Source organism: Polypterus senegalus, chromosome 13 (genome assembly GCF_016835505.1).
Source record: "Polypterus senegalus isolate Bchr_013 chromosome 13, ASM1683550v1, whole genome shotgun sequence".
Classification (NCBI taxonomy): domain Eukaryota; kingdom Metazoa; phylum Chordata; class Cladistia; order Polypteriformes; family Polypteridae; genus Polypterus; species Polypterus senegalus.
This window is the reverse complement of record NC_053166.1, coordinates 43,870,336-43,896,704: the sequence shown is the minus strand read 5'-3', so window position 1 is coordinate 43,896,704 and position 26,369 is coordinate 43,870,336.

Here is a 26,369-nt window from a genome sequence, read left to right as displayed (position 1 = left end):
TGTCTCTGACCACTCTAAATTGGATAAAGTGGATTTAAAAACTGACAGAGAAAGTAGTGTTTGTAAGATGGTTAATTTTGCCTGGTTTGAGAAAGTTTTGTTCCTTATAGTAATTAAACAGAGGACATAGACATGTTAGTGCTACTTCATCACAACACCAGAGCCCTGAGTTTAAATCCAGTTGTTTGTGTGGAGTATGCACACTGGGCCTATTTGGGGACTCTAGCTTTCCCCCTAACAACCTAAAGATGTGCAAGTTATATGACATTTTGACACTGAAGTGGACTGGTGTAGCATGTCATATGTAAGAGCTGGATCATAGATGAATGACAGGCTTTTAAATGATGCTTTGAAAGCAGGCTCCAGCTTCCCAAAACCATAATTTTCATTATGTGGATCAGAAACAGGATGGACACAGTTTTAATTGATCTGTTTGTATTAGTAATCAATAAAACACAATGTGACAACCACACTGTTGGAAAAATTATATTTTGTGAAAAAGCTGCATGATTTAAAAATGATGGATGGGACTAAAATATATTTGAATTATTAAGGAAAGATATCAAGATTTTCACAAATTCAAGGCTCTCTGTCTTAATTGACTACACTTTATATTCATCCATCCATCTGTAGAGCTACAGATGTTCTTTAGAACAATTGTGATGTGAACAGGCCATTCAGCCTAACAAAGCTTGTCAATCCTATTCACCTAATATATCCAAAGTGATATCAAGTGGAGTTTTGGGGTCTTGTTCAGAAAGCTTACGCCATCTCCTTCTTGTTGTTTGTTTTAGACTGGTCTACCCCTACTACAAACCCTGAACTTAAGGTTCGTGGGGGTAAGGTAAGGTACACCAGGGTCCCTAATCCTAAAAATTTAGAGTAGGTGCCTAATCTTAAAAACAAGTGCCGTCTGCTTTTGGCGAAGTGGCGTCCACTTTCTGAACAACAGTCGAGTTTTGATGGGCCTCAAAGTAACACTCTCGATCACATTGCTTGGTAATTTATTCCATGTGTATATGGTTCTCTGTGAGGTGAAAAACTTTGTAACATTTGTGTGAAATTTGCTTTTAGGGGTTCCATTTATGCACTGTGTCCTTGTTGAACAATTCAATTAAAGTAACATCTAAGATCCACAATTAAACACACCATGCTAAATTACCATGCTAATCCATTTCCTGATTTTAAATACTTTAATTATGTCACCACTCTGTTTACCTAAAGTGAAAAGGTTCCACTCCTTTAACCTTTCCTCACAGCTCATATCTCATAGTTGTGGAAAGCCTAGATGCTCTTCTCTGGAATTTCTAAGGTGCTTTTTTGTGAAATGCACACAGTATGCCAAATGAGGCCTTACTAGTAAGTTATGTAGCATAGGTTAGGCATAACCACCCCGTCATCTGCACATTGTGATGTATAATCTAACATCCTGTTAAGCCTTCTTAATGGCTTCTGTACACTGTCTGAATTTACAAAGAAAAGAATACACTGTGACTCCTAGGTCTCATAAGGTGTACTTTCAAGCTTCAAACCTCCCGTTGTTTACTCAAAGCTAACATTTTTATTATCTATGCATAATACTTTACGTTCATTTATATTACATTTTATTTGCCACAAGTCGGCCCAGTTCTGTATTCTTTCCATTTCCCTTTGTAATGATTTGGCTGATTCCATCCACTATCTTTGATATCACCTGTAAACCCATCTAGTTTGTATATGCTTTTGTTGCTTTCTCATAGAATTCCACCATATTCATGAACTACAGTCTCCCCGATCTAAATCCATGATGATTGTCTACTAATATGTGCTCTTGCCACATGATACTCAGTCTTTTACTTAATAATTGCACGCTGCTGATGCATCAGGGGTTTCTACATGTACTGACTAAGCCTCAAGAACTCTGCAAAAATGTTATCTGTCAGATTTCATCATATTTAATCAAGACAGTCCTTCTCTCTATAATTTTTCTCTATAATTACTAAATATATCTTTTGACAGTCCCTGCAATCTGGGTGGTGGTCAACTCTTCAGAAAAATGTTTAGAGCATTCACCATTTCACTGTCAGTATGTTAAAGTCCATTCTTACTGTCCCTAATACTCTTCACTTCGCTCTTTACTGTTCTTCTACTGCTAAAATACTGAAACAATCTTTTGAAAAAATCTTTTGCCTTTTGCACAGTATTTCTCCCCCAATGCCTTTCATCATCCTAAATATCCTTATAACTATCCTATCATAAGCCCTACAGTAAGCTCTGTTATTTGTATTCTACACCTTATATTGTTTTTACCTTATTCTTTTATTTTCTTGTTTATCCAGTGCAGATTCCTCTTTCTCTAGAATTAAAAAAGATAACACATTTATTCATGTTGCCATGAAATGACTCTGCAAGTTATTGATTCAATATGAGTACAACGGTTTATGGATCTAAAAGCAACTAAATCAAAAACACAATTGTATTTATATCATCTCTATACAGTATATATAAAATCTAACATCTGTCTGTCTGTATGTCTGTCCATTTTTTACAAGAGAACTACTTAACGGATTTTGATCGGGTTCTTTTCTATAATTTGCTTTAACATTCCAGTTGATTTTCTGTCACAGCGCTAAGTGTCATAGTTCACTTGCAGGAGTGATTTATTCTCGCTAATCTAAGACAGAGGCTGTGGGCCAAGGGGAGGGCGAAGCCCTTCTCACTCATGCGCCAGCCTTGAAGTGCACCTTACCTTCGCTTAGCTAACAAACGAGAAAACTACTTAATGGATCAAGTTTTTTTCTATAATTTGCTTGAACAGTAGATTTTGCGACTCTCATCGCTTTAAGTATCATAGTTCGCTTGCGTTACCGATTTATTTGCGTGAATCCATGAGAGCTATGGCGGAGCCAGGGGAAGGGGGTGGATCCCCCCTCACTCACGTGCCAGCCTTCGTTTGAGTTGCTCTACCTCTGACCACGTTTTGGAGCGTACCTTGCCTCCACTTAGCTAGTGATACCTGTTTGTTTATTGATTTTTCAAGTTTGTGAAGTTCCACTACTATGTGGGCAGAGCTAGTATTATATATTTGGGTGTGGGGCATGGGGAGTGAAATTTTATCCATTTACAGTCTTTTTAAGAATAAAAAAAAAGAAAATAAATAGACTGCACCAAATAAAGAAGTATTTATTTTGATATTTATTTCAAAAACAAGATTTACTCTTTCTTGGTTATTCAGATGCCAATGGTGGTCCACCTTTTTATTCAGCACAGTGACCAGCGCAGGGCATTGCTAATATCGTTGAGAACATTGAGAACTGGCTCATCAGCTTAGGTCTCACATTAAAGAGCAAGAAGAGCATGAGGTGATACATCTCTCTTCCTGTTATCGTCATAGGTTGTGTATTAGGGTTGTGGCAAGAAATATGAGCTCTATAGTCAATCTCAACAGTTCCTTTCTCGGTGTTAGTGATTAATGTTTAATTTTTTTCCCATGGTTTGAAATGCAGTAGAGATCATCCTTTATAATAATGTCTTCAATGTCATGTTCCATTCATTTTCCATTTTCTGAACTTGTTTTTTACAGTCCAAGGTACAGCATATTTTGTCAGCATACAGTACAGCATAAAGCAAAAATCAATTCAGGGTGGGGATTTGCTCCACTACTGGATATACAGTACGAAAGTCAAATACCCAGTCTGTTCAGATTAATCAAGCAGACTTACTTGAATAAGTGTGCCATCACTCGACTGAGACCCTGTTCAGGGCTGGATCCCCTGTTGTGCCCAATGGTGCTTGGATAGACAGCAACCTGTAATGACAGGCCCCTGGATAAGTGGACTTAAAAATGTCTAGATGGATGGCTGCATGCTTTTTTGAATGCAGGAGGAAAACCTACACACCATACACAAGGAGGACACAAACACTGAATACTCTGGATTTGTGCAGTAGTAGTACATTTTTCGTTTACTTATTTTGCTGTTGCCTTTATCCAAGGTGACTTACAACATTTATGATACAATTAGCTACATTTGAAATTGGAGCACAGGCAGGTCAAGTGACTTGCTCATGGTCACACAGCGTCAACAGCAGGATTTGAATCCTCAGGCTCAGAGTTTGAAGTCCAAAACCTAACCACTGCAGTAGTACTGTATTATCCATTGTGACCAGTGTTTCATACTCCCAGTTTAGGGTCACATGGTATTGATGCCTATCCTGCTAGAACTCGGAACAAGGTGGGAACCAAATCTAGATGAATTGACAGTCTCTTGCAGGACATTGTACACAGTTCTATAAAATCATCCTGGTTAGATAGTCCATTCCTGATATTAATGTTATGTGCACTGATCATCTAGACTTGCTAAGTTTGCATTTATTTATTATATTCATTAATGTGTGTGTGGAGCATTTACTTTGTGACAATCTCCTGGTTTGTCTCCTTGACCTCTGATGCATCTAATGTCTTTTTATCTATTCTTTCAAGCATTTTCCTTATCTGTTTGTCCAGATCAGGATTGTTTGGCCAAAACCAATCCTGCTCATACTAAGCATAACACAGGAAACATACCTGGATGGGATGCATTTGAGGGCATACACACACACACACACACGTACAGAAATGCACTCTCACACCAGGTCAATTATTTTAACACAAACCCATCCCGTTTATTTTCCATTATTGTGTTTAAGTGTCAGATCAACTTGAAGCTAATTTATTCTTTTAATGAAAGCTCTTAATTCAAGAGCCTTTCCTGATTCTTCATGTTGGACGTTTAAAATATGTTTACACTGCATATCTTATCTAAGATGTGCTTCCTGCTTATTACATTTACCACGTGCCTCCTTTTTCTGATGTGCTTGCAAAGGAGGTTTCTCCATTACTGGTTATACTTCTTCTGTAGTTCTACAGAAATTTGCTAATTTTAGGTACACCGTATACACAGCAACAATGAGCAACTCTCCCAGCTCTTAAAGAAACTGAAGTGATTGCAGAATCGAAGAACTTTTAGCTCTTCTGCCTCACAGCTCCATGGAACTGGTTTAATTCTGTGTACTGTTCACATGTTCTGTGCATTTCCGTGTGGGTTTCCTTCTGGTACTTTGGTTTCTTTTGCCATCCCAAAGGCAAGAGGGCTAGACAGACTGGTGACTATAAGTTAACTACATAATGGACAAAAGCTATGCCAGAACGTAGATGGAAATGGATATTGTTACAAGCTACCATTCTGTAGAACAACAGAGTAAGCAATAGACAAATAAAACCATTGATGGCAAAGGTAGATTTCTAAAGTTGCAGCTGGTATGTAAAAACAAATATGCTACCGTTATCCTTATTTTCATTTTGATTTTTATCAGTATTAATTATGGAGATGTTTAGGTGGCACAGAGGTCAACCCTGCTGTCTCAGAGATCTAGCATCCAGGGACCAAATCCCAATCCTGTCAGTGTCTTGAGTAGATTTTGTACTTTCAGCCTGCATCTGTGATGGTTTTTCTGTGGTAGTCTGGTTTTTCTCATCACTTCCCAAAAAGGTGTATGTTATTTAAATGGCAAAGTGTGTATTGTATGTCTTGTGATTTGCTTGCACTTCATATGGAGTTGGTTGCTTTCTGCCTTTACCCCCCAATTCTTTCAAGATGTGAGACTGTTATGTTTGCTTAAATGAAAAATCCTCATTGCGCTTGTGACCACAATATTTCCTATAATATTACAATTTCAAAAAGTGCATGCTGCAAGGTTACAATTGTGTCAGTAATACTGTAGTACAGAAAATTAAATGGACAAATAGACTTACCATAAAGTCCATCCATCCATTCATTTTCTTGTATGGTTAATTTTTTCTTGGAGTTACGAGAAATGGAGCCCATTTAGACAGGAACTAGCTGTGCACTGGCCACCATTCCATTGCAAGCCACATTAACTTATTTATTGCCAGTTCAGAGCTGCCCATTAACCTAACACATATACATGTTCAGCATGCCACAGGAAAACCAAAGTACATAGAGAGAATATCCAGATGTTCAGATATCATGAGAGTAGCTGGGATAGGATTCTAGTACAGAGTAGCAAAAGGGATATAAAGAATAAAGAGAACTCACATTTGCCACTGGCCTCAACGTTTAAAGCTGGTAATTGATGCTACCCTATACCAATATATAGCAAATTCATGTAAGACAATTAGTTGAATGCAGTAGCAAGAGGTGCTAAAACATAGTAGCATGCAAGCATTATATGGCTCTGGAGTAGGTGATGCTTTCAAGATTACTTTGTTGAAAATAGTTTTGTAAAGCGGAGCGGTGACAGTGTTTTCAAAAATGCTTACATCCTCCTTTAAGGAATTGGTAACCACTTTGCATTGTTAAATGCAAACTTTACATTACTTTGTGTTGATACGACACGTGTGATATTGGGAACAAATTCAGAAGTGTATGCTGCTCCTGTTTTCTTCTAGCATTATTTAGCTCCTGGCTTAGATAGATAAGGAAAGACACAGATAGATAGATAGATAGATAGATAGATAGATAGATAGATAGATAGATAGATAGATAGATAGATAGATAGATAGATAGATAGATAGATAGATAGATAGATAGATAGATAGATAGATAGAATAAGGAAAAGCACTATATAATAGATAGATATTTTTTTAAAAACAAACTTTATTGACAAAAACATCAAATATACAACTTACACATTATTATAAATATATTTACATGTTCATTTTTTTTTTTGAAAAAACACAGTTGAACCAACAAAAACCCCTAAAAAACAAACCGCAGTTCCTCATTATCACAGTCACACAGCACACTATTCACACACCATATTGTTTTAAACTTGTCCATATTCTTTGTGGATTTGTAAAAATTAAAATCAATCAAAATGCGACTAAGGCACAGTATTTTAAAAAACACAATCGGATCTTGTAAACCATTCCCTTCAATTTTGTGCTTTCTCGTTTTCCAAATAGCTAATTTACTTTGCCCCATAATAAAGTTTGCCAAATTCACATTATCTGTGTTTCTTTTAGTTTTTTTAAAACCAAACAGAAAGCCCACCCTAGTGTACTCCATTTCCAATCCCCCAACAAGCCTCTCTATTAAATTAAACAAGGACTCAAGCCTTGGACAAAACATAAAACAGTGAAACACGGTCTCTCTTTCCCCACAGAAACAACAACTGTCAGACACCCCAGGTATAATAATTGACAAGAAGGAGTTCACAGCTAAGATCCCATGTAAGACCCTCCACTGTAAATCACCCACCCTACTGGTCAATGGTGGCTTGTATAGCGACCTCCAGGCTGGCTCTGAGAATTCTGTGCAGTCCATCTTTCTCCTCCATGGAGTGTCTGTTACCGTCCTCAGGGAGTCTCGATGTCTAACTTTTACGCACAGCCAGTACAATTGTTTCCCTGTAGCCGTTGGCAAAGGCAGGTCCATCAGCCTCTCCACCGAAAGAAATTTGCTCTGCTCCGCCGTTGTCCAGTCACCCCCAGGAGATACCAAAAGTGTAGGAAAATCAGGATCCTCAGGTGGATGAGTCCGTTCATTGAACATGTCTCTCAGGAGTGCCGATCTCTCAGCTGACAGTGAAGCCTTCACTTGTGTTAAAAAGGTCTGCACCACTCTCACTGACCGACTCCAATTTGGTGTGCAATTTCATTTCGTTCTTCCAACAAAACTTTTCACAGTCAATAACATGTTTTAGTTTTGTGCACACTCCATTTTAAGATGATTAATGAAAGTTTGAGACAGTCCCACTGAACTACTGTACTTCACATTATTAACAATGGGCTCTTCCAAAACCCAGAACAATGACAGGCTGTCCTCATCCCCTTTAATTGTCACCATCTGCCAGGCTTTAAAAAGACTCTTATAAAAGTCCGGTATGTCCGACATATCAAATTTATTCACCTGGCACAGCAGCAGAGTTTTTCCAAATTTCAGGTTTTCAATGTGGTCAAAAACGTAGTGCCAGAATCCATCCACGGCTGATGCTCAGAAGGATACAACAATTTCTGTAAAGTATGTAGCCGGAATGCAGCAACTCTCCCGAACACATCTATAATGCCTTGCCCACCTTCATCCAGTGGCTGAAACAGGACACTTCTCCTAAGCCAATGCAGGCCATCCCAAAAAAAATTGATTAAAACTTCCTGAATATTCTGAAGCAGCTGTGCAGGAGGCTCTAAACAAATGCATTTATGCCACAGTCCTGAGGCTATGAGGTTGTTAATGATGAGCATCCTGCCCTGTAGGATAACTGAGGTAGAATCCACCTCCACCGAGCAAGCCGATCCTTCACCTTCTGCAGTACTCCATCCCAGTTCTTTCGTATGAAGTGTTCATCCCCAAGAAACACTCCTAAATATAACAATCCTTCAGAGGACCACTGCAGGTCACCAACCAGTTGTGGTGGTTTTAAACCAGTCCAGTTGCCCAGTAAGATAGCACTGCTCTTTCCCCAGTTTATTTTAGCTGATGAAACAATTTCAAAAGATCTCTGGCATTGAAGCAAAATGTCAACGTCCTCCTGATTTTTAATGACGATGATGATGTCATCAGCGTATGCTGAAACCTTAACAGGCTCCGCAGTGCAACATGGAATTGATAGACCAGTCAACACTCCTCTCAGTTTAACCAAAAAGGTTCCAAGGCCAACACGTAGAGCATTCCAGACAAAGGGCACCCCTGCCTGACTCCTCTTCTGACATCAAAAGGTTCGCACAAACCACCATTGACCTTAACTACACCAGAAATGTCACTATACAATAGCTGAATATATTTAACAAAACGGTCCCCAAACCCAAAAGCCTGCATGACTTCCCATAAATACGAATGCCTGACCCTGTCAAAGGCCTTCTCTTGATCTAAAGAAATAAGACCAATTGGAAAGTTAAAGAGTTTGGATACTGCAAAAATATCGTGAATTAAGAAAATATTATTAAAAATCATTCTATGAGGGACACAATAGCTCTGATCAGGATGCACCACCTGAGCTAAAACAGTTCGCAATCTGTTAGCTAGCCTTTGACAGGATTTTGTAATCAGCACAAAGGAGGGACACAGGCCGCCAGTTTTGAGATTTTGTAGGTCACCTTTTTGGCAGTAGTGTTATTACGCCCTCGGCAACTCTGAGGTAACACACCCATTTTAATACTGTAGAGGAATACCTCCAATACATCAGGACCAATAATATCCCAGAAGTCTTTATAAAATTCCACTGGAATGCCATCAATGCCTGGGACTTTTCCATTATTCAATTCATTCAGTGCATCAGTGAGCTCTCCTAAGCACAACTCCTTCTCCAGCTCTTCGGAGTCTGCATCACGAAGGTGCGGTAAATCCTTCAAGAAGGTCTGCTGTTCCTCAGCCTCACCTTCCTCTGTTGCAAAAAGAGTCTCATAAAACCTCCGGACCGCCCGCCTTATCTCACCCGGGTCCTGAGTCTCCTCCCATTATCCTGTCTTATGCAATGTAAGACCTTATGTTGAGAGTTCTTTTTCTCAAGTCCAAAAAAATACTGGGTTGGTGCATCCATGTCAGTTATCTGTTGGAATCGCGCCTCACTAGAGCCCCCCGAGCCCTTGTTTCCAATAAGTGGGCAAGGCCCTTCTTTTTAACCCCAAGAGTTTCCAACAATTTGACATCTGGACCCTGCTGTAGAAGCTGCTGAATCTGAATGATTTCAGTTTCTAACATTGCCATGTCAGCCTGTAGTGACTTAGTGACATTTCTGGTGTACTCCTGACATAATAAACGAATGTGGGTCTTCCCAACCTCCCACCACTGTTGTAAACTGGTGAACTCCTTCTTCATGAGTCTCCAACTTGCCCAAAAAAATTTAAATAAGTCTTTAAAACTTTGGTCTTGAAGGAGGAGCGTATTAAAATGCCAGTAGGCACTACGAGGCTTATAATCAGTTAGGATCACAGAACAAGACACCAAACTGTGATCTGAGAACCCTGCAGGGGTAATGTGACCGTTTTTAAATAAACCAATATGGTGCTTGAAACAATAAAGACGATCAAGCCTCGCCATTGAAATAATCCCCCCATTCATCCTCCCCCATGTATATTGTCTGGTGCCCCATTTTTATTTCGCCACACATCTTCCAGTCCCATCTCGCTCACAACTCTCTCTAATTCCTGGGCTGAGCGTGTGCGGCTCCAGCCCGTTATTTCTGTCTTTTTGAGTATCAAGGGTGCAATTAAAATCCCCACCTAGAACTAGGACTTCATTTGTACAACATTGTGTCAGCACACCCTCCAACTTCTTAAAAAAAGCGATTTTCTCATTCCCATCGTTCGGGGCATATACATTAATAAAAGTAAAAGAACTGCCTTGAAGTTTGACGCACACTTTGAGCAGCCTCCCCTTCACTATTTCTTCAACATCACAAAGAACTACGTGAACATTCTTAGAAAACAAATGGCTACTCCAGCACTAATATTTGTACCATTACTGTAATAAATGTCCCTTTCCAATCCCTACTCCACTCCCATTGATTTGCTGTCTATATGGGTTTCCTGTACAAAGGTAACTTTTAAGTCTTTTTGCTTTATGAATTCAAACAAAGCTAGCCTCTTATTATTATTTCTTCCACCATTAATATTTAAGCTTCCTACATTAAAGCAAGCCATGTTAAATGAAAATATAAAAATAGTCAAAATAAACCACAGATCCCAGAATATACAGGATCTTGGAAATGGTGCAGTTGCCCTCTCCATTACTGCTTATTTAGTTTGAACTGTTTCTTCAGTCTGCTTGACAGATTCTTTAATCTGAGAAGCTCTTTATCAGTGAACAAGACAGAAGAGGACTTTTCTTTTCTTAGGCTTTGTATTGAAGAGATAAAAAGTTGCACATCAGGAAAGTAATCGGTCACATCTACACCCCTTCTGCCCTCAGTTTCCGTCACAAATGTTCTGATACTTTGAGCACTGTAACCCCTCTACCTTTACATTCTTGTAGGTCAGACACAGTTGAACTATCCGACATTTCCCCCTCCGCCTCCTCGTCTCCCTCACTCAGCCCAGCCGCGTTTTCACTGTCTGCCTCAGCTAGGGCCACGTACCTGCCCTGCGTAACCGGTGGGGCTGCAGCGGGACCCTCGCCTTCCTCAGCAGCACAAGCCGTAACAATACTGCGTTTTCGCGCGGTTCCTTCCTCCACCCCAGCTTGTCTTTTTTTAGCAGGCCGTTTAAACCCATCGTATGGCTCAGGGCGTTATCATCGCCTTCCTCCATTTCAATCTCTCCCCACACACTTCCCTGTGCTGTAGCAGAATCTTCTGCTGCATTTTCATTCCTGATGTCCCCCATCGATGCTGGTCTGTGCATTTCCCCATCAAGCAACTCATCTCCCTTATTTAAAGGTTCAGAAACATTTACACTCTCCTCGGGCCGCGCTTCCTCTGGTGTCTTTGTGTTTTCATTACCATTAAGCTGTAAAGGCCGATCTTGTAAATCGTCATTAGTGGCATGCAGGTTATCACGAACAACTGCTTTGTTCACTTTCACTGGACAATTTTTAACTAAATGCCCCTCACTTCCACACCCAAAACATTTCATTTCATGCGAACTCAATCTTAAACCTCATAGCAACATTTAAACTTTCATCCATTTTGTTGAGCACCATGTAAACTTGTCTCCTAAAAGACATTACATGTTTTAACTCCGGCGACTTGCACCCCAAAGGAATATAGCGGATTTTTGAAACTAAACGACCGTGACGTATTCATTCTTTTTCTATCGTCTCATTTCTCAAAAATGGGGGGACATTCAATAACGTTACTTTACGTGCCGGTGCCGCCAACGGAGACACCTGCACGAACGAGCCATCGATCACTACACCCTTCTCTACAATTGTCTGCACCAGATCGACAGAACTCAAAAATAATACGATTGCGCCGTTCATTCGTGAGGCGGACTTAATGTTCTCACAACCGATCACATTGCCTACCGCCAACACCGCACTTTCTAAAGGGAAAAAAACATCACACAGAAGTTTTATCCCATGGCGGCGACTCAATCGTTCTAAATTCGCAGCCATTATGGCTGCTGTGGCCAGATGCCACTTCACACAAAAGAAAACGGAAAAACTTTCAAACAATTCACCAAGAAAATGAAAATGGGAAAGGGGGGAAAAAAAGTTAAACAAAACACTTCACTCACCAGACTCAGAGCCCACCACCAGCACTCGCGCCAGATCAACCACCCAACATGCACTGCGACAATGAAGCAGATCGATAGATAGATAGATAGAATAGGAAAAGCACTATATAATAGATAGATAGATAGATAGATAGATAGATAGATAGATAGATAGATAGATAGATAGATAGATAGAATAAGGAAAAGAACTATATAATAGATAGATAGATAGATAGATAGATAGATAGATAGATAGATAGATAGATAGATAGATAGATAGATAGATAGATAGATACTGTACATCTGCTCTTGCCTTCATTGTGAGTCCTTCTACTGTTGACCTACACAGTGTGGCACAGGTGCTGACATATCTGCATGGACATCTTCCCAGGATGTAGAAAACAGGTAGCCCTAAACTGTGTAGTGTAGATCATTGTTTCTCATCCTTTGTGGTGTCGCAAAACAGTGTTTCAAAGGTTACTTTCTTTGCAGTCCACCAGGGTTCCCCTTTGGTGAATGCAAGACGAACGGTTGTTGTAGTGGGGTGGGATGGGGGAGTCCCCCTGGGTGAATTGAAAATGATCACCAGAGTTGGGGTTGGATTTTGTGGTACTTCAGTATGTCAGAGCTGGGAGTGAAAATATACAGTATATATAGTGACTCAGTGGTTGCATGCTCTCCACATGTTAGCATGGGTTTTCTGCCAGATACACAAGCTTTCCTCCTACATCTTCCCTCATCCCCAAAAATGTACCTGTTAGATAAATTCCTAGTTGGCTTAGTGTGAGTGTGGGAGTAAGCACTGGCGCCATGTCCGGGATAGGCTGCCTGGATAGGCTCTGGTCCTTTGCAACCCCCAATGTTAAGTTATAACATAAAAATATCTATGTATATACAGTACAGTACAATAGTGTGAGTATGTGTACAACTATGTTTAACTTACAAAAAGTATGAAGAATATATAGAACTAGCCGAAGCCCGCCGTAGCATACAGAGGTGTAAGAATAGGAACAGAAAACGGTAAGAAAGGAATTCAGTATAACAAAGGCTTAGGAAACCACCATTGCAGTATAACGAAAATAGCAAGGAGCGAAACCAATGCCAATGGCCGAGAGAGTACCTTCCTGTAGCAGGCTACAGAAAACATAGACATATATAGATAGATGCCGCATTCACTGTGTTGCCCAGTCGACAAGATAAGTCAGCGCATCTGCCACAAAAACATATCCATCGCTTACAATTTATTCAAAATTCTGCTGCCAGGATAATAAGCTGCTGTTCTAAATCCACTGAACATATTACACCTATTCTCTCTCAACTTCAATGGCTCCCTGTTAACTACAGAATACAATACTAAATACCGCTCTTAACATTTAAAGCTCTCCACAACCTCACTGATCTCCGACAGACTTACACTCCTCTCGCTCACTCAGATCCTCATCTGCAGCTCTACTTTCTGTACCACACATCAAACTCTGTGCTATGGGAGCTCGAGCGTCTCACTCGGTGCTCCTCAACTCGGGAATTCTCTTCTCTCTCATACAGTATACGTCAGCTCGATTCAATAACACATTTTAAAACTGCCCACAAAACTTATCTTTTGAAACTGGCATACCAATTGTGAATTTTGCACTGTTACTGCCAGTTTTCTTTGTTTGTTTGCTAATTATTGCTGTTTGATCGAGAGCGACGGTGGACGCGGAAGTAGAATTAGAGATGGCAGGCGGAGCTCTGTCGTGCTTATCCCATGGTCTTAGAGTTGGTGGGCGGGGCTCTGTGAGTTGGCAGGCGTGGCTCTCTGTCTTGCGTGCACTCTCTGTCTTGCTTGCCCTTAGTTAGAGTTGGTGGGCGGAGCTCTGTCGAGCGTATCTCATGGTTTTAGAGTTGGCAGGCGGGGCTCTGTGAGTTGGCGGGCGAGGCTCACTGTCTTGCGTGCCCATAGTGAATTATATATATAGATAATTAAAATAATAAAAATAATAACAATATTTAAAAACATGAAAATGCCCAGAATGTCCCTAAATATATTGCTTACAAATGACAGCAAACGTTTGATTATGATTTAATTTTAGATGGTTAATGCATTGCTATAAAGAACCATTATTTTAACACCTCCACAGTTGTTATGGAAGCTCCAGTAAATTAGCTTTAGGGGTTATCTCTTACATCCAACTTTTCCATGGCCTATGACTCTGGTCTTGATAAGGTATACATTTTCCCCTTAGACAATGTGGCTTCAGGTAAGAGATCTATTACACAATTATATTCTGTATGGCTGGGAGTTCAAAGGACCTTTGTTTGCTAAAGATATCAAGCAATCCACATACTGATGTGGTGGAGTTTCTGCCGAGAAGAATTATATAGTAGGGAACACTGTTATAATACAATTTGTTTTGTTTTAAACATTTTCCATTTTTCTTTGCTTTTTTTTGGTATATTTTATATCCATTTGTGTGTTTTGTGTCATGGAGAATGTGTTTCTAACATTTTTTTTTAGTTTTGGGTACATTTTCAGTACATCAAAACCCTTGATGACAACATCTCTTTGTTTTGTTATGATGTCACCATTTTGCAGACAGATCTGTTTACAGTTGCTCTGACATTGTCAAACATGGACCACAGGAGATTCAAAGCGTGTGATGTCAATGCTGTGATGGTGTAAAGGTCAATGTTGTAGCATTTACTGGTTATCCAAGATTACAGATTCATTAAAAATCTTTAGTTTGGTTTCTTTTTATCTAGTGTTCTGGTGTTTTATTTTTTATTTTTTTGCTCTAAAATTTTAACTACAGATTAGTTTTGTGTTTTGGTAGCACTGCTGCCTCGCAGTTAGGAGACCTGGGTTCGCTTCCCGGGTTCTCCCTGTGTGGAGTTTGCATGTTCTCCCGATGTCTGCGTGGGTTTCCTCTGGGTACTCCAGTTTCCTCCCATAGTCCAAAGATATGCAGCTTAGGTGCATTGGCGATTATGAATTGTCCCTAGTGTGTGCTTGGTGTGTGGGTGTGTGTGTATGTGTGTGCGCCCTGCGGTGGGCTGGTGCCCTGCCCGGGATTTGTTTCTTGCCTTGCGCCCTGTGTTGCCTGAGATTGGCTCCAGCAGACCCCCGTGACCCTGTAGTTAGGATGTAGCGGGTTGGATAATGGATGGATAGATTTAATAATGAACTTTGACTACTTTTGATGACATTTCATACTACTACCATTAAACTGCCTCACTCAGCCAGAATAGGTACAATACTTTTTAAACCAAATTTAAAACAGAATGAAGCACAAGATTTTAGTTCCCCAGAAGCCCAATTAAATCTATCATTATGTTTTTTAACCAAGGGTAACCTAAAATTAAGAGGAGAGGTTGATCTCTAAATAACAAAGAATGGCACGATTTCAAAAGAAAAGTTCCTCCTTGTGAATTAAGATATTGTGTCATGTACTCCAAAAAGCCCATTACCTATTGGGCCACCATCAACAGAAAAAACGCAAGGCTTGAATTTTAAAAGCATCTTTGCTACCCCTAACTGTTACAACAGTCTAAAACTAATCAAACTAATCAAGTATCTGATGAATTGATTAGTGCTGAAAAACTGTGCGAGCATATCTTAACTGGAATCATTAACCAATTATTTAGTAGGGATTGTCTGTAATTTTCCATACCACCCACCCTGATATAAAATTGTCCCTTTAGTTTTCCTTCAACTTTGGACCTATGTGTCTGGAGCCTCCACAGTAAAAGAATAATAAAAGACAAATGTTCTTTTCTGCCCTTTTAGATGGACACTTGTTTTTCTCAACCCTACATTCTAAAATTCTTTCATTAAGCTTTATCCAACTTCTACACTGATTACCTAATTTAACATACTGCCAACGCCATAGTTAGATAACCCATGTTATACTTCTTCACACGATACTTTATTAAGCAGACAGACCAATATAAATTGCTCCCAGTCAACATTAGTGGCTACTGTTTTAAAGTAGCTGTATAATTGCAATTTCATTTATTTCCCATCTTAAAATACAATAAATAATTTATTGCCACGTCCTTTTTCTCTGGCCGAACAAATATCTCTTTAAAAGTTCTTGAGAAAAATGTCTCAAGAAAGGCAACTGGGTTCAGTTTGCATCATATGGGCCTTAAGTTCATACATTTAATATCTAATAAAGAGACGATAAATACGACTGATCTGTGGCATAGGTTTGGAGCTTCTGATCAAACACCAGCTTGCTCTGGTTAAGAAACCCTACATGCTTTGTTTGATCTCCTGAAAACTGACTGGTATGAGGAATGAACGGTTGTATGCTATGGCCATATGCTGGAGGTATAAGATTTTTCATGTAATCCAGCCTTTGCTGTATGTGGCTGAATTCCATTGACCTAATTTTAAAATCCCTTAAAGTCGTTTTGGACCTCTTTAATTCCTTCAATCAACCTTTTCATCTTGTGGTCACTTATTTTGAAAAGGTCAAAGGTGATGTTCTGCCAGAGGGAAAAGCCATGGCAAAAAATTGGCAACACATTTCACATCAGATTTCTATTGAAGGTCTGGTGTACTAATGACTTCATGTTGATGGCAAAAACAGAAGCCGAACTCCAAGGTGTAACATCTGGCCACATGATAAGAAGAGGTCAAAACTCAAAGTAATGTGACTGTATAAAAGTCTGTGTCATGTATATCCCATTATCCTAGCTTATGAGGCAAGACACAAAAATAACCGGAATGGTAAAAAAAAAACAACAAACATTTATTGATGAATTACAGCATTCTAAACATTGTCACCTTCTAATAACTCCCTCTTCCGATCTCTACACCGCTCCATACGTATCTTCCATTGATTGAAACAGTGCTGGAAGTCTTCTTGCTTGAGGCTCTTCAACAGGCTTGCCGTTAATGTCTTCACTTCATCCATTGAAGAAAATTGTGTTCCCTTGAGGTCACTTTTGATTTTCGGGAACAAGTAAAAATCACAGGGAGCTAAATCAGGCGAATAGGGAGGATGATCGAGGACAGGAATGTTTTTGTCAGTCAAAAACTGCTTTACAGAAAAAGCATTGTGAGCGGGAGCGTTGTTTTGTCTTGTCTCGCTGTTCGCTTTTTTCACCCAACATTGTCGCGGAAACTCGTGTAGCAATTGTTTTGCAAATATTAACTTGGCTATTCACAGGATATACCTAGCTGGTTGACGGTTTGAGAAGGTGTGTTGGAGGGGATATAGTTATATGATTAATGTCCAGCCGACTTCCAAAAGGTTTTCCAGGAAAGCCCCAAGCCCAGTCCCGTTATTTTTGTGTCTCACCTCATATGTATTTTCTGACAAGGCAGAAGGCTAAGAAGTAATGGAAAGTAACAGGAAACAGATGTCAAATACAATTTTAAAGACAGGCTAGTGTCAAAACAAAAATCATTTCATGAACCAAAATCAAAGTCAAAAATAATTCATTAGAACTAGCTTTCACATTATGACTACTGGAAATCCAGAATCTAAGTGAACAGGAGATGAGAGATTCCAGTCTTTATACAGTCGCACTAGTGACATCATCGTTGCTAGTGACACAAACATTGAGAGTCAGTATTGGAGTGTTGACTTAAGGATTCACCTCAGCAGCTCCAGGATAAACCCTGGTTTTCTGTGCCAAAGTGCTTTATTTTTGCCCTTCTCTGTTACTGAATCTTTGCTACAGTTGTTTGATTTTGATTTTTGTTTCTCGTTTTAATTTTGATTCATGATCATGTTATCTTCCAGTTTTGACCATTGGTCCATTCTATGAATACAATCCTCTTTGTATTCTTTTTTTAAAATTTACTGTCTTGTGTATATCATGTTGTCCTAGAAATTGTTAAGATTTTCAAAGGGCTGGCCATTAACCTCTGGCTCATTATGTTGTAGGTGGAGTGGTGGCTCTGAGGCTTGGGATCTGCACTGGCAATCAGAAGGTTGCCGGTATGAATCCCGTAAATGCCAAAAGAGACTCTGCTCTGTTGGGCCCTTGAGCAAGACCCTTAACCTGCAATTGCTCTATCCTGGGTATGACGTTAATCTGCATCCAGCCCTGGATATAGGCCCTCCAAACTGCGCTGTATCAGTGCGTGCTCCTAACCTCTCTCTCTCTCATTATGTGGGACAGAGTAAACCATGTCACCTTTGAGACCACATGGGGGAGTCAGAGAGCCCCAAACCACAGACCTAGCAATACACCATACGCAAATAGAATAAAATGACGGATTTTTATTCTTCTCCCAGGCACTTTCCCCAATCCTCTACTAATAACAAGCCACAATTACACAATAAATGATCAATAACCAACAATTCCTCCTTCTCTACCTCCACTGAGTTTTGTCCGCTGCCTCCCGACTCTGACTCCCACAGCTATGGCGGTGGGCTCCTTTTAAAGTCAACCTGGGAGCACTTTGGGTGACATGACTGTTAGAAGTACTTTCGGGTTATAAACAAGTCAGGGTGGCCCTCCCACAGCAACTCCCTCTATTGTCCCCCAGGGATCCCTACAGGGCTGCACTTCTGGACTCCAACTCTCATGAATCCCTCGGGTAAACAGACTGGGACTCTGTATGGGGGACACTGCCACCTAGAATGGTGGGGGATGAACTGTTCCCCTGCTGTTTTTTGCAGTCTTAGAGCATTCTGATCAGGACAGGAATAGTAAGGTGTCCTGACCGAGTATTGCCCTCCCACTTATTCCATCTTTTCATTATGTTATCCTGGCCGGGTAAGGAATCCTTTTCTGTCAAGGGCAGGATGCCTATCCGTCCTCTGGGCCAGTGCACCCTTTAAACTCTGCCCTTTAAGACTGAACTTTTAATGGCCACTGAAGGCCGCATAGAAATTACAAGCCAATTGTTCTGTCTAAAGAGACAGAGAGAAGACAAGAAATGAAAATGACCAGAAGATGCTATAGTCAAGAAACATGCCATGGTCAAAACTGGGAATCAGAGAGATCTTTCGTCAAAATCATGAATTAAAACTACAGAATCAAAACAAGAGAACAAGAGACTGTAACCAGGAATTCAAAAGGTAAGTGAAGATTATTGCAAAGAATGAGTTTATTATCTATTAATTTCAAATAACCCAGCATAGAAAGGAATGACCTGAATACTGTTGCTTGTATGATGTCACTAATGAGAACATCCTGGGGATTTCTGAGATGGGTTTCCATGGAGGCGGCCAAAACAATGTTGTTATAATAGTGGTGCCTGCAACAAAAACAAAATGGGGTCACAGTAGGAGTTAAATAATTGTTCAACTTTGTAGGAGGCAAAAAACACAACAACAGACCTCAGGTTCGGGTTCTCTGTACTTCACCTCTTAATAGATATATAATAATCATTAATGATCACTAGAATGATCACAAAAATGTATAAATATCAGAGTTCAAAATACTGCTAAAGGCAGCTCTAGTCTGGTCAAAGATTTTGACAATTAATTCCAGGGTTTGGCAAGAAGTGAGTCCCAGAAGGGAGTTTAATGCTTCTTTGTGGCAGATGGAGAGTTGACACGGGAGAGTGTTTGCTGGAATCTGGAGAAGTGGGCAAATGAGCAACTCTACCTGGTTTGCAACAGTTCAACAGTTTATTTTTTCTTTTGTTATTTTGCTTCTTTGCACTCCTTGTGTTTCCTTCAGTTAGTTAGATCATTGTGATGAATATAATATTTTTTATACTGTATATCATAACCATAACATTCTTATGTTATGTTCATGAAACAATTCAGGCTTGTATGGGACTGAAACCAATCTCAGCAATATGAGCTTCATGGCAGTGACCAACCCTGGACTGGACACCAGCCCCCCACAAGACGCTTTTTTAGACATTCAAATGAAATCTTCTTCTTCTACTTTTGGCTACTCCTGTTAGGGATCGCCACAGTGGATCAACTTTCTCCATCTCTTCCTGTCTTCTACATCTTGTTCTGTTACACCCATCACCTGCATGACCTTTCTCACCACATCCATAAACCTTCTCTTAGTCCTTTCTCTTTTTCTCTTCCCTGGCAGCTCTATCTTTAACATCCTTTTCCCAATAAACCCAGCATATCTCCTCTGCACATGTCCAAACCAACACAATCTCATCTCTCTGATTTTGTGTCCCAACCATCCAAACTGAGCTGACCCTCTAATGTCCTCGTTCCTAATCCTATCCATCCTCATCACACCCAATGCAAATCTTAACATCTTTATCTTTGTCACCTCCAGCTCTGTCTCCTGCATTTGGTCAGTGCCAATGTCTCCAACCCATGTAACATTGTTGATCTCACTACCGTCCTGTAGATCTTCCCTTTCACTCTTGCTGATACCAAATCACTCCTGGCACTCTTCTTCACCCATTCCACCCTGCCTGCACTCTCTTCTTCACCTCTCTTCCACAATCCCCATTACTCTGTACTGTTGATCCCAAGTATTTAAACTCATCCACCTTTGCAAACTCTACTCTCTGCATCCTCACCATTCCACTGACCTCCCTCTCATTTACACACATGTATTCTGTCTTGTTCCTACTGACCTTAATTCCTCTCCTCTCCAGAGCATATCTTCACCTCTCCAGGGTCTCCTCAACCTGCTCCTGACTCTCGCTACAGATCACAATGTCATCAGCAAACATCATAGTCCACAGGGACTCCTGTCTAATCTCGTCTGTCAACCTGTCCATCACCGTTGTAAATAAAAAAGGGCTCAGAGCCGATCCCTGATGTAATCCCACCTTTGTCAATCCTACCGCAGACCTCACCATGGTCACACTTCCCTCGTACATATCCTGTACAACTCTTACATAGTAATAAATTAAATTAATGTGCCTTCAAAATATAGATAGTATGGTGGTGCAGTGATAGTGTTGCAGCCCTGCAGTAAGGAGACAAGGGTTCATGTTCTGTGTCCTCCTTGTGTGAACTTTGCATGTTCTACCCGTGTCAGTGGGGTTTTCCTTGTGTGCTTTGGTTTTCTCACACAGTCTAAAGACATGCAGGTTAGGTGATTTGGTATTTCAAAACTGGCCCTTGGTTGTGTGTGTGTGTGTGTGTTCATGCTGCGATGGACTGGTAGTACCAGGGGCTGTTCCTGCCTTGCACCCTATGCTTGCTGAAATCGGCTCCAACTGCCCCGGGATGCTGCTTAGGATAAAGTGGGTTTAGAAAATGGATGGATGTGTTCAAGCCCATACAGTTTACGCTGCAAACTTCTTTACTTTTGTTGGTTCTTAGTTAACACAAATGGTTTTTGCTTCAGGCTTATATATTGGTATGGACAGATCAAAATGAGGACACAATTTCAAAAAATTTCCCCACATACTAAGTCACTCAAAAAATGACATTTAAAAACAAAATTCATGGAAACACTTATTTATTAATATTTCATATAGAGTTTTGTTTAGGCAGAGTCTGAAATCCCCATTAAAAAAAAAGCGAGAGTAGTAGGGAAAGTCCCAGATCAATTTTGTGTGAGCTGTTTTATCTTGCTAGTGAAGGTTTTACATTATGATTGTCAAAACAGATAGCATTTTTCCTCATACATAACAGCAATTTGATCACAATCCTTAACAATTGACTGTGTTCTACAGAATTGAACATGAAAGTTTGTACAAAATGTATAAATACAGTATATTTATACGTTATCAAACATAAGTAGCCCTGTCAAAATGAAATGAATTTTGTCCAGGCTTTAATATTTAATAGCAAAAACAATTTTGTACCTATGTCAGTTTTTATCTGTTTAGTTGAACCTTTGAAGTAAAACATGGTTTCTATTTTCATAATCGACATCCTACAGTATGCATTCTGTCCCATTTTCTACAATTAAAATTACCTCCCCTTTCACTCCTCCTCCTCCTCCTCCTCATGACATACCATAAGAGCTGGGAGCACAAAAAGAAAAACAGACGAGGAGCCTTTCAAGACACGGAGTGTGTTCTCTCCTTTTGTCTTATTAGGACCAGTGACCAGTTGCAGTGTCTTCCAGTGTCATGGCTCAGAGACAGCAACTAAAAACAGTGACTGCAAGCTCAGCTAGCAGATCACCCTCCACCCTGCTACAGGGGTCCACTCTGCATTAAAAGAAACTACTACATACCTCATTGAAGGGGGTTAGACAAAAGGGTCTGTCAGAGTAATCGAGAGCCCAGAAACAGAGACATCCTAGATATTGAACTTGAAAGACTTTTGTTGAGTAAAACCTCTTTTTCTTATAATCGAAGGGCTTAGAGGGAAGTTTGTTCTTTGCTTGTCCGAGTGCCTCAGTGCAGCCACTATTAATATACAATGCCAATAAAAAACATTTATCCTCCTTGGAATTTTTCACATTTTATTTTTTGCACAACATTGAATAAGATAGGATTTAATGTGGCTATTTGGCACTGATATAAATAAAATTACTCTTTACTGTCAAAGTGAAAACAGTTCCCTGCAAACTGGTCTAAGTGTATGACAACTATTAAACACTTTGACGAATAGCCAGGGTCCTTACCTGGCTGGGATGCCTGTCTTATGGAAGGACTGGGGAAGAGCAACCGCACAGGGCATTATCTCCCCCTAGAGGACAGCCCCAGTGGGTTGCTGCAGTGCCTCGGATTCCCACAGAGCTTCATGGGAGTTGGAGTTTGTTACAGCCCTGTTGGGTTCTGTGGGTGCCACTAGAGGGTGCTGCAGATTCCTTCTTGCTTCCAGACCAAGCTAACAGGCCAATGGAAGAGCTCCCTGGCACAAGATAAAAGAAGCCCACTGCCACTGCTCCAGGAGCCAGAGTCGGGAGGAAGTGGGACGAAGCTTGCTGGAGGAGGAATGAAGATGGAAGGGAAAAAAGAGACGGACAGAGAAGGAAGACAAAGTTCCGTGTGTTGATCTCTTGTGCTTTTGTAATGTGTACTGCAGGTATGAAACGTTTGAAAAGTGTTTCCCACAAAATAACAGTTGTGCGTGTTGCTGGACTTGTGCCTTGCGTCTCTCTGTGTCAGGTTTGGGAAGCTGGTGTGCCCCCTTTAGGCCACTATGCAAAATAATTGATTGCATAAGTATTCACGTCTTTAATATGACACAAATAAATGATCACTGGCTCAGCCAATTGGTGTTAGAGGTGACATTAGTTCAGTGGCAATCACCATTCTTGGGTTTCAGTTGACAGTAGTCTAAATGCACCTTATGTGGAAGGTTCAACTTGTAGTGAGTTAGCATGGTGGCCTAACCTACACAATGATGACAAAATACCACTCCAAATAATTCTGTGAAAGAGGGATTGAAAAGCGCTGGTCAAGAGATGGAGACAAGATCCAAGTGAGTGAATATCCCTTGGAGTCCAGTTAAATCCTTATATTATTTTGCTTGTGCCCATCCTTGCTCACTATAAACAATGGTTGTCACAACTAGTATATCCCTCCACAACAATAGCGAGGAATCCATATTCCTGGCAGAGTTTTGGTCTTAGGCTTGTCTTCAAGTCTTCAGTTCTTCAATGTGACCAGCTATCAACTGTGGTACTTGACTGTTTATTCGTTGCAAACTTTGTGACACTACCATTTTACACCTCTTTTTTACTTCACTTCAATGTATGCCTTCTGATAAAATGTAAAGGCACATACAGCCTAGCTGCGACCAACAGAAATGGTCTCGCTGGCCTACATACTCACACCAGCGACACAGACACAGAAACATCGGCATCACGCCAGACCAACCAGCACAGGCAAGATGATCAACAAAGACAATGTATGACAAACCACAGAGCAACATTATCCGAAGATCGACGGAAGCAAATCTTGCACCTAGACAGTGAATGAAAAACGAATTACAGATGACAAGAAACATTATGACGGAAAACCTACAAGGATTTCATAACACTGACAACTCAAAATAAGATATTCCCTTTATATTACAGAGTAGGCAATTCCCTGTTTGTTTAGTATATTGTATGACTATCACCAAGTCCCAACGAGAAACGTTTAATAATGTCGGAGTTGATTTGCCAGGCCCTGTTTTTACCCATGGCCAGTTACATATGACATTTTCCAGTTACAGGAACTTACGGCTTACACAAAGAGGAATATTTTCGCTAACAATAACGTTTATATGACAAATTGTGTTTTCTGACAATTATTATAAAAGTCGCTATACTACATTACCTGATGTCCACACTTCACACATACTGACTTACATGTGCCCTGCATTTCCCTTCTTATCCAATATGTTCTGTTAACCTGTTCCTGTTACACTTTGTATTGTAAATATTCATGCTGTTGTGAGTGACTATAATAACATCCCATACTAATCATGTGACTGTTCTAATAGTCTCATAAGTTACTACTTATTAAAATAATCTCCTTTCTTACTCTAACATGTGATGTTCTTCTCTCTGTCATCATCATTTCATTAACGCTTTTATTCTTGCGAAATTTTTGCAAGTGTGATTTGCTAGTCAGTCATTAAGAAAAGGACAGAGTATGGCACAGCGGTAAATCTGAACCAAAGTAGGCAGCTCCACAAAAACCGAGAGATCGTACTAGAAGCTGTGCAGACAACTATTGCTCAGGTGCTTCACCAGTCGCAGTTTTATGGGCGAGTGGCAAAGAGGAAGCTACTGTTAAGAAAAACATACATGACATCCCAGCTGGAGTTTGCCAGAAGGCACATGGGAGACGTTAAAGTCAACTGGGAGATGTTTCTGTGGTCTGATAAAAACAACATTGAGCTTTTTCACTGTCGGCACATTGAACACAGCACATTATCAAAAGCACACTGTCCCCACAGTGAACCATGCAGGTGGGAGCCTCATGCTGCAGGGAAGCAAGACTTGTGAGGATGAAATGAATGCAGCAAATTACAAAGAAATCCAGAAAGAAAACCTGATTCATTGTGCAAGAAGCATACACCTTGGGAGATTTGTGTTCCAGCAAGAAAAGGACTCCAAGCATAAAGCCTGAGTTACACAGGAATGGATCTAAACAACAAATTTAATATCCTCGAGTGGCTGAATCAGACTCCAGATCTCAATTCAATTGAGAGTTTGTGGCTGATCTTGATAAAGTCTGTTCACTCACAAGACCCATCCAACCTGACAGAGCTTGAGCAGTTTGTAAAGAAGAAAGGGGAAAATGCCAGTGTCCAAATGTGCAAAGCTGATAAGAGAGAGAAAGACCTGTACACACAGACTGAAATACTAAATACTGACTTGAAAGGGGGTGAATTCTTATTAGATTCATTATTTTCTGTTTTATATTTGTAATTAATTACAAATATTAAGAGATCTGTTTTCAAATTGACATTAAAGAGTATTTTCCTGTTGATCAGTGTCAAAAAAATTAAATCCACTGTGATTCCATGTTGCTTAACCATAAAATGTTAAATCTTCTAAGGGGATGAACACTTTTTAGGCACTGTAGATGAATCGCTACACAAATGCATATATAAATATGCAAAAATCATTTGTTTATTTATTGACTAGAGTCAAAGAGCAGCCACAGCCTATCAGCACCTGGAGCAAGGCATGAACCAACACATTAGACACATTACCAGTCTCTCACATACTACACTTGCTTGCACTTCTCCATTCACTCAGACTAGCTGAATTTAGAGACAGCCTTATTTACATGTCTGTGCGATGAGAGAAAAGAATATACATGTAGTCCCCAGGTTATGGACATCCAACCTACGACTTACGAACGGGGCCGCAGATGCGATGCATGCGCCTCAGTAACTGCCGTTCCGTCATTTTTGGCCTGGGGACGCTGCAAGTGGTGGCTGGGCGGAGGCTGGAAGGGGACGATTTTGCTGCCCGCGCAGTGTAGTGTCCCTCGGGCGGCTCCTGGTGGCAAACGGTTTCACGGTCCGCCCACCACACACGGCTGCCCCGTTCATTCTCGGTGGGCGGCTGGTAATGCTGCAAGTGGTAACCGGATTGTGGCTGAACGGAGGCCATTCAGGGTGAACGGGGCGGCAGGGGGTAACATTGTAGTGTGCATCAGATGGCTGCCTATTGAATGGGGGCGATTTATTATTACTATTATGTGGGCAGATGCTGTAGGCAACATACTGTAGTGGAGGTAACTGTGAGATGGGCTGGCTCCTCGATGTCCCCATTCATTCTCAATAGCAAGCCTGCTTGTACTGTTATGCACATAGCAGGAAGTTGTCTCTTGTCAGTACATCAGACGTGTTGACGACGGGTGCCTTCCTGCTGTGATAGCGTGTACAGTGCTGTGCAGAAGAGCTCATCTTAACGTTTTGTCTTCACCCTTCAAGAATGTCTCTGAAACACA